The following is a 10,691-nucleotide window of genomic DNA, read 5'->3' on the forward strand; positions in this document are numbered from 1 at the left end:
TCAGGGCTTCTAAGAGGTTCCTGAAGTGATCCTGAGAATCATTTCTTCATTATTCTCATAATATACCCTTCTTTTTCCTTCCTTTATCTCTTCCTGCCATTTTTTTATTCCAGAAATCTTCACCGAAAGCTAGCTAAATGACAGACACTGTTCTAGACACTGCAATTAGTCATGGAATAAGGAAAACTGAGTCCCTGCTCTCCATTCCCTCATGCTCACATGGTTAGGACATAAAACAGACAAAGGGAAGGGTGATTTCAGGTAGTGATAAGCACCAATACCAAACCAAACCATTTGCCGTCAAATCCAGTTCATCGTGGAAACCTCACGTTTTAGAGTAAACTGTGTTCCACAGGGTGTGCAATGGCTGATTTTGGGGGGAAGTAGATCACCAGGCTTTTTCTCTGAGCTGCCTCTGAGTGACCATGAACCACCAGCTTTTCAGTTAGCAGCCAAGAGTGTGTGTTAACTATTTACACGACCCAGGGACTCCTGTTATAAACAGCATGGAAGAAATAAACAAGGTCATGTGACAGAACTGGTAGTAGCCACTCTAGAATAAGTGGTTGGAAAGCTTCTCATTGGATGAATTTTAAAAAAATTATTCCTTAATTATTGTTTTTAAATCATTGTTTTAAAATTGTGATTTGAGTGAAAATTAACTTTTCACTCAGCCATTCATGCATGTTTTGTTCTATGACAATAATTTCAACACCCACCCTGTAGTCCATGTCCTCCCTGTAACTCTGATTTCCATTAAGCCTCCTGTACCTCTCTGTGCCTCCCTTCTTTAGTGACACTATGCTGATCATTCCCTTATTGGATATTGCCTTTCCTTTCACTCATCTTAATGTGTGCCTGCTGTCTATTTACCAGTTTTTGCTCCCTTCTTCTTCCCTTCCCATCTCTCGTAAACCAACCAAGAATGATCTGTGTAAACCTTCCTTGACTTTTTAATTTAACTGTGGCCTTATACCATATTTTCCTTGGGTCCGTATTTCACTTAATGTCCTCTAGATGTATTCATGTTATGCAGCGTTTTCTGGATTCCTTATTATTTTTCAGTGCTGCATAGTACTCCATTGTGTGGATGTACTGTAGTTTCTCTGTGTATTCATCTGCATGGATCAACACATTGCTTGTTCCCATCTCTTTGTTACAAATAATGCTACAATGAACATGGGTATATGTACATGTGTTTTTGTAGAAGCTTTTATTTCTTTGGGATATGTACTTAGTAGTGGAATTTCTGGATCAAATGGCATTTCTATTTCCATCTTTCTAGGGAAGCACCAAACTGCTTTCCATAGTGGTTGCACCATTTTACATTCTCACCATTGGGAGGCTTTTGAGCTGAGCTCTACGCCACTTTGCCTTTACCCTCCCTCCTGCCTTTCCTGCTTTTTCACTCTGTGCTCATCCTCCTTTTTTCAATATTTGAGAAGCCACTTTTCTTGCTCCCCAATGTTGTTGATTACCGTGGAGGAGACCCCTGACCCAGAGAGTTGCCTTCTCAGAGCTGTCACCCTTGCTTCTCTCCATGGTAGCATCAGCAGCAGTGCTGTTCTTACCATCAGCCTTCCTCATTTCAAGGAATATTTCCATTGAGAAACAACACAGACAAACTGAAACAGATGCTTTAGTAAGAGCAGTAGGCATTCAGTGGTAGAATTCTCACCTTATATTGAGAAGACCTAGGTTTGATTACTGAACAGTGTACCCCATACAGACACTGTGCCAGTGGAGCCTTGTATGTTGCTATAATGCTCAAGACATTTCAGAAGCGATTCCAGACTAAGGAGGAGTAGGAAGAAAGACCTGCCAATCTACTTACAAAAGCCAGCCAATGAAAATCCTATGGAGCACAGCAGTCTTATCCACAACTGATCTTGGAGGTGGGATGAGACTCAGCAGAGTTCCATGCTGTGCAGGAGGTTTTCATGAGCTGGGCCCGACTTAACAACAGCAGTCAGCAAGCAATTACTGCTTCAGTTGCCATCTGCATCTTCCAGCCATCATTTATGCCAATAAATAACGTCTTGACAGTTTGACAGTACCCCAAGAAGGATTTTCATCAGGAGAGAGGGACACTATTGACGTCTGGTCAGGGAAGGGAAAATGTCAAGGATTCAGAAATGGAGTTTAGGGTACCAAATGCCCTAATACCAGCATCTTCCCCAGTCCTGCTTGGTGCACCTCAGCCTGTCTCTGGCGTTGGATTTGTTTTCTATCCCTTCCCCACCCCCATAAGCATCTTTACTTGGATATGATGAAAGACCTTGAATCCCAGCCAGAGCCACAATTAGTCTTGAAATCCTAGGGAAGAGGCACCCCACACTGTGAGAAGCAGCATGAGGCCTTTGAGCTAAAGGGTTCCAGTGGATGAATCCTCACTTGATGAATCTGTTTTATTCCTTCCATTGAGCGCATGCAGTTCATTCTCGTCAGTGTGCTTGGCTGTTTGCGTAAGGTGCACAAAATAGGGGTCTTGTACTCATTTGCTGAATGGATCAATGGATAGGAATGATCCCCTATGGCGAGAACCAGCCATCATTTCACAGCTCCACTGGTGTCACGTGTGCCGATTCAAATGCCATTTCTCCCATGTTATCTTCTGCAGAGCATATACGAGGATCTGAAATTATCCCATTTAGTTGATTACATGTTCATTTGCCATCTCCCTGGATGCCTTAGTTTCTTACAGTTGCTGTAATACAAATATCACAAGGGAATGGATTTAAAGGCAGAAATGTATTTTCTCACATTCCTAGAGGTTCAAAGTATGAATCAGTCTCATTTGTCTTGATGCTTTCAGTGTAGCTCATCCTGGATGTTCTTTGCTTCCTTCCTTGGCAGATGATCCTCACATGGCAGCCATCTGTCTTCCTCTATGTGTATATGTATGTACCTTTGTGTTCAATCTACTTTTCTCATAGCTCAGAAACGATTAGAACTGTTGTTGTTGTTGTTAAGTGCCTTTGAGTCGTAGACAACTCATATTGACCCTATGAACGAAAGACCTGAACCCCATTGTATAACTATCATCATTTCTCTAAGTTCATAGACTTGCTAGAGGCAAGCTATTTCAGAAGCGGATGCCAGTCCAACTTCCAGGCTGATATAATCTGGGAACTCCACCAAACACTGTCCACGATGGGTAACCATTATCACATTTAACACATCAGTGTCACAGTGTTTAGCATCACAGCAACCACGAGTTACTCCTGAACATCAAATCGAAAAACCAGTGCTATCTTACTTAGAAGAATGTTTGACTGAAAACAAAACCAAACTGGCTTTTAACTACAAGACCAAGACAAATCAGCTAACACTCAATTGTGAACAAAAAACAAAAATCATACAAACAGCCCACACCCAACTTCAACCAAAGCAAGAAAACACAATTTTGTAGACTCCAATTGCTCTACATGCCTTCCCAAAATGAATTAGAATTCACTTTATTAAAATGCTAAAGAGCAAGACTGGGGAAATGGGGATAGGTGTGGCAGAGACAGTGGGATTGGCACAGGATAGAGCAGGGTTAGGACAGTTGTACAAAGAGTCACTATGAGTCACAGGCAACCTGACCACACAAAACAATAACAACAAAGAGCAAGAATGCCAGTTTAGGGACTAAGGTGTTCCTGATCCTTTTTAATTGCTTCTTATGCATTTGAAAGTTGAACAAGAAATAAGGACGTCTAAAGAAGAATGGATGCCTTTGAACTGTGGCATTAGTGAAGAGTATTGAATATACCATGGACTACCTAAAGCACAGATGAATCTGTCTTGAATGACAGGCAACTAGAATGCTCCTTCGAGGCAAGGATGGTGAAACTTTACTTCATTTATTTTGTTCATATGTCCAGGAGAAACCCAGTCCTTGAAGAAAGACATCATGTTGAACGTCAGTGAACAAGAGGAAGACCCTTAATGAGATGGATTGACATAGTGATTCCCACAATGGGCTCAAGCATATCAGAGAGTGTAAGGATGGCACAGGACAGGCAGGGTTCGGATCTGTTGTTCACAGGGTTGCTGTGAGAGGTAGTTGACTTAATGGCACCAAAAAACAGGAGTATGTGCCAGGTGCTATTCTAGGTGCACAAAGTAAAAATCCCTGCCAAAAAATAAAAAGGGTCAATTACAGCTGTTCATAGAGTTGCTATGCATGGTCATCAAGATGACATCATCCAATGATAACAACAATCTGGATGTGCTCTAATTAAGACAACAAAGAAAAAGATGTTCCAAACATGGTAACAAGTTCAGATTCTAAAGTGTATTTGTTATCTTCAGTGCCTGAAACTAATGGTGCTTGGTCATCTGAATTTTTTCCACAAAAAGCCATCCGAGTGCATTTCCAAAACTTCCAAAAATTATCTCTATATGACTGAGTCTTCCACAGATACAAGAATACAGTGTTGGTATTGTGACCAACCAGTCTTCTTTTCAACTACTGGTCTTTGATGAATCAATTAACTTTTATTGACTGATTGATTTTTGTTATGTACTGTCGGGTCAGAACCAACCCATAGCTGACCCTCCAGTGGATTTTCAGAGAAAGTAAATTGCATGGGAGGAGATTGCCCATCTTTTTCTCATGGAGCAGTTGGTGGATTTGAACTACATACCTTTTCCCTGGCAGCGTAATAACTTACTGCTAAGCCACTAGAGCTCTCTACAATATATTTAAAGGAATGCAATTCAGTCTATAGCAACCCGTCATGCCCCTCATCCCCCACGGTTCATGTTCTTACATGTAAAACTTTCACACTGGACTGGACTGAGCTCTTCAAGGACTGGGTCAGGCTGTTGGTGATCCCATCCTTCAGGAGGTACCTGATACATGGTGGGTATCTGACCCATATTGATTCAAAGGGCAAATCCCTGAATGCCAGGCTCTGTACCAGGTACTCTAGAAGCTTGAGCTCTGTTTGTGCATCTTCACAACTTTTGAAAAGAGCTGCTCTTATTCGTTTTTACAGATGAGGACATCAAGCCTCAGAAGAGGTAGGTAAATCCCAGGATTCAGCCGAGTCAGAACAGACATGAGGCTGTCTGACTCTGAAGCCTATCCTCTTAGTTACGATACTCATTCATGCATGTTGAATGCTTAATCTTTGCTAGGCCCTGAGTCAATCTTTTTTATTATTACAAGATATTTTAATGTAGAGAGTAATATTTATGTTTTCTTTTTTTAAAAAAAATGAAAGTTTACAGAGACTTTCATAATTCATTGGATTTCCAATCATTCATTGTTGCACTTTTCTCCCTGCCCTCCCCATTCGCTCTTCTCTTTGAAAAGCAAAAGAGAAATTCTTTCATTGTTATACAATCCCTCCCCCTAAGTCCATTGAGGACTCGTGTCATGACAATAATACCTAATCATATATCTTGTCATGTGGATTCCCTCATTTAAGCCACTCATCAACTGTGGAGCCAAGGTCTTGGATTACCAACAAATAGCTTGACTTACACACATAGGCACTAGATGTCTACAAACGCCTTACATAGGAAAGAGAAAAAAGTCAGCTTCTCTGGTGGTCCGAGCCCCTTATAGGCCATCTCTTATTGCTAGTGCAGGAGCTGGTGTTTTGCATACATTACTCCCATGTTGCACATGAGTGACCTCATTCCCTCCCCACCAGGTGCCGTTACGGCATCTCCTTACAGAGAGCAGAGAGAAAGGTCCCTCATGCCCAGAGTGGAGGTGGTGGTGGCCCCTAGCTTACAGGGTTGATGTTGGGGAAATGAGAAGCAGTCTATTGTACAGCTTCCCACTCCAGACCCTGGGCTTCCTACTGAGAAGCGCTGGATTCTGATGGCCAAGTCTAAGAACTGAGGCAATTTCTCCGGCTTTATCAGGCAAGCAATGTTTACCTGACTGAGACGATGCCAACATGGTGAACTCCTCTAACTTATCATCTGCAATCACAGCTGCCTAAAGACACTAATGTGCAGTGTGTATGTGTATTTGTAGCCAAATGTTCACATGCACACTTCTCCAAGGAGTAAATGAGTGTGCACCTATTTTCAATGTCAGACTTTCAGCTCAGCTTCGACTCTGAGAAGCTATCAGCTTGATGTCATGTGTCCGCACTCCACTGCCTCTAACCATGGACCCCCCTCCCATGCTTGGTTATCCCCTCCCTTTTCGTCTGGTTATGTTTCTTCTAAGACCTCTATGGGGTAGACCTTGAGGGTCTGAAAGGGGAAATGGATAGTTTCAGTCAGATTGATTAGAAAGAGACTGAAAACAGCTTGACAAGGTGAGTCGGACATTGTATAGCCCTTCCTGAAACAGCGTACTTTGTGCTTGGGTGGTGCTTTGTGTTTTTGGGCAAAAACTCAACACTGAGCCTGGAGTAAGTAGCCTGGAGGCCCCTTTTGAGGCTTGAGCTGATGCGGGATGAAGCCAGGTTAATGTTTGGATGAGTCTCTTATTGTAGATGGGCAAGTCATTGAGCTGCACGGTGTTGTTGGTGTTGTTGTTATGTGCTGTCAAGTCATCTGAGACCCATAATGACCCTACATACAGCAGCTCTGAAGCTTGCTCTGTCCTGAGCCAGTCTCACTAATTCCAATTTGCTCCAGTTACTGTATCAATCCATCTCATCCAGGGTCTTCCTCTCCTGTGCTGTCCCTTTATCCTTCTGAGTGGGTTCTTTTATTTTGTTTTTTGAATAAGTGGAGCTGCTGGTAGCCTTGAACTGCATGCCTTTGGGATTGCAATGCAGTTTCTTGCGACTAGGCCACCAGAGCTCCCTCTTCATCATTCTGAGCATGATGTCCTTCTCCACGGTCCAGTCTCTCCTGGCTAATTGCCCAAAGTATGTAAGACAGAGCTTCAAAATCCCAGCCTCCAAGGAGAAACTTGGTTTTACCCTTTCTAAAACAAACCTATTTGTTTTCTTGGCGGTCCATGATATATTCAAGACTCTTCTCCAGCACCACAATTCAAAGGCATTGATTCTTCTTCTGTCATCCTTAGTCATCGTCTAGCTCTCTGATACATAGAAAGTAGTTGCGAAGACCATGGCCTAGATTAGGTGCACCTTAGTCTCTAGACTGACATCTTTGCTCCTCAACACTCTGGAGAGGTCCCTGATAGTGAATTTTCCCAGTGCAATTTGTCTTTTGATTTCCTGATGACTGGTGTTAAGAATGTTGATTGTGGAGCCAAGCAACTAGAGCTAGTGCACCAAATATAGCTCACCACAGCTTGGTGGGCTCCAGAAGAGTGTCTGTGTTTACTGCCTGTTCCTGCATGAGTTTATTTCACATCTTACATTCAACTGCTCAGACCCTTACAGAGACCCAGATCCATCGGAATAGCTTGTTTTAGTTTTCTCTCCAAATTATTTTATTAAAGAGTCCTGGTGACTCAACAGTTAAGCGCTTGGCTGCTAATAGAAAGGTGGTTGTTGTTGAAGGTCATAAGTCAGTGCTGGATCCCAGCTAATCCTCCAGTGGGTTTTCAGAAGCTGTAAAACACATAGGAGGAGACTATGCATCTTTCTCACGCTGAGTGGATGTGAAAGCTTCCCTTTGGGTTGTCAGTACAACTCCTTACAACCAGGTCCCTAATGGAAAGGTTAGCAGATCAAATGCACCAGAAGTTTCAGGGGGAAGAAAGATGAGGACAATTCGTTTCGATAAAGATTATAGCCTTGGAAACCGTGGGGTGATTCTCCTCTGCGTTATATGATTTCTGTGAGTTGGAACCGACTCTGTGACGTGGGTGATTGGATGATTGTAGCAGTATCACGTAAAAAACACAGTCATGGTCAAGTTGATTACGACTCTTGGAGACCTCATGTGTATCATTGTAGAACTGCTCTCCACTGATTTTTCTTTTTTTTTTTTTTTCCACTGATTTTTCAATGACTGAATGTTTGAAAGCAGATCACCTGAGTGTTCTTCCAAAGTACTTTGGGGTGTCTTTGAGCCACCAACTTCTCTGTTATAGACAGAACATTTATCATTTACAACTCCCAGAGACTCCACATCACAAACTGATCTACACTATTGACAAGACAACGTGTACCAGCAGTGCAGCCCTAGGTCATGGGCAAGAAGGCCCCTCTTTCTGATCTAGCACTTAAGAGGATATCTGTCTGCCACCTGTACTCTGTCCCATATGTGAAGACTCTTTGGAGTCAAGGACATGTGCCCACTCAAAGCCAGAGACACCCTTTTAGAACATGCTGTGGACATACAGAATTTCCTGCACGAACTACCCATGTTTGCTTCCAAAATGAGTGTGGGCCTTTTCCCAGCGTGCCTTCCCCTGGGCAGAGTGGTCCATGGGTAGAAGTTGGTGGATGATGTGGGTTGAGGTTGGGAGGGGAGGCTAGTGCATCCACGCAGGTGTGTGGGCAGAATGTAAGCAGGGTTGGAAAAGAAGGCTCAGAGAAAACTCGGCTCTCCCCACACTGCCACAGTCTATGCGCATGTCCAAGGGTCAAGCATTTTCAACTTAAGTCTAGTCTTCTGAGTCATTGAGATGTCTTTGAAAACTGGCCATACCACATTTACTTAAATGATTTGTTGTATTCGTCTATGATTTGTAAATGCCTACCTAAAGATGGACTGGCTGAGCATATATTGCTTCTGTTCTGACTTCACCAACAATACAAGTGGGCCTGCATACCACAATGGGGACCAAAGGGCAGCCATGTGCCCTGGCTCATGGCCTCAGAACTAGATACTGCTTGTGCATGATCCTAGGAGGCTGGGCCAGAGGAGTCTTTACACAAGAAGAAAGACTGTGAATCCACATGCCATCACTTTCTGAGTGGGGAGGAAGGGTTGGAATTGAGCATCTCTGCTATCCCTTCTTTCCTTTTCTCCCTCCTCTACCCTCTTTTCTTCCTTCTTCTCTCATTCTTCCCCTTTTCTTCTCCTCCCTCTTGCTTTCCTCTCCTCTCCCCCTTCCCTCTTCCCCCTCCCTTGTTTCCTCTCCTTTTACTTCCTCACTGTCATCAATCTTATCCTCCTTTCCTCTCCTTATTTCCTGCTCCCTTCTCTCTGCTCCTTCTATCCACATCATTCTCACCTTCCTCCCTTTCCTGTCCTTCTTTATTTGGTGTCCTTATTCTCCTCCTCACCAACCTCCCTCTCTCTTAGCCTTCTTCCCTCTCTCTTCCTCGCTCTCCTTTTCCCATGCCTTGTCCCTCCAGATTCAGATGGACAGCCTTGTGGGCATGGATTCTAGGTACAGGCAGTGACTAGAGGTGTGTGTGTGGTGTTTCTTCCTTGAAACTGGACCACTAAGCACATCAAGACTTTGGTTCTATTAACATCCTGCCTGGCCAGCTGAGCCAGCCTGCCTACCAGACCTATGACTTGACCATATACTCTCTTTTAGTAGTCCCCAGTAGCCTTGAGGGTTAAGTGATTGGCCAAGTGACCTATTCCAAGCCTGACCATTGAAAGCTCCTCAAGTTGACTCTTGAGGGCTTTTTGTTTGCCTATAACCAACAAGGCAAAATTGTTCTTGAAGATGCTAGGCTAAAAGGCATATATTTGAATCTTCTTCTTTTACATAAGAGATATTTAAAAGAATCTACATGGATATTTATACATATCTTGCTCAGTTTATCCTATTTTCATAATGGTGACCCTAAAGAGCTGAACAGAAGATTTCAAAAGGCAGCGTGGGAGGACAAAGTAAAATATTACAATGAAATGTGCAAGGAGCTGGAGTCAGAAAATCAAAAGGGCCGAACTTGCTTAGCGTTTCTTAAGCTCAAGGAACTGAAGAACAAATTCAAATCTAGAATTGCTATAATCAAGGATGCTTTAGGCAGAATATTAAATGATCCAGGAAGTATTAAAAGAAGATGGAAAGAATATACTGAGTCACTGTATCAAAAGGAATTGACAGACACAGAAGAATTCAGTGAAACAACATATGAGCAAGAGCCTATGGTGATGAAGGAAGAAATTCAAGCTACTTTGAAGGAAATAGCAAATAATAAGGCCCCAGGAATAGATGGTATGCCAAATGACGTATTTCAGCTCACAGATGCTGCCCTGAACATGCTCACCAAGTTGTGTCAAGAAATTTGGAGAACAAGCACTTGGCCAACTGACTGGAAGAGATCTGTATTGTTCCCATTCCAAAGAAAGGTGACCCAACAGAGTGTGGAAACTATAGAACAATATCGCTGATTTCACATGTGAGCAAGGTTCTGCTGAAGATTATAAAAAAATGACTGGAACCGCACATCAGCAGAGAACTGGCAGAAGTCCAGGCTGGGTTTAGAAGGGGTGTGGTACTAGGGATATTGTAGCTAATGTTAGATAGATCTTGGCTGAAAGCAGGGAGTACCAGAGGAATATCTATCTGTGTCTTATTGACTATGCAAAGGCATTTGACTGTGTGGACCATAACAAACTGTGACTGACTCTGAGAAGAATGGGAATCCCAGAACACTTGATCATGCTAATGTGAAACCCATACTTGAACCAAGAGGCAGTGGTCAGAACAGAGTTAGGAAACACTGCATTGTTCAAAATTGGGAAGGGTGTATACCAGGGATGTGTCCTGTCTCCATACCTTTTCAACCTATAGGCAGAACAGATCATCTGGGAGGGTGGGCTCTATGAGGAGAAATGCAGCATCAGGATTGGTGGAAGATCTATCAACAATCTGCGTTATGCAGATGACACAAACCTGCTTG

The sequence above is a fragment of the Elephantulus edwardii genome, unplaced genomic scaffold (assembly GCF_000299155.1).
Source record: "Elephantulus edwardii isolate Elephantulus edwardi_28Jun2011 unplaced genomic scaffold, EleEdw1.0 scaffold00028, whole genome shotgun sequence".
Classification (NCBI taxonomy): Eukaryota; Metazoa; Chordata; class Mammalia; order Macroscelidea; family Macroscelididae; genus Elephantulus; species Elephantulus edwardii.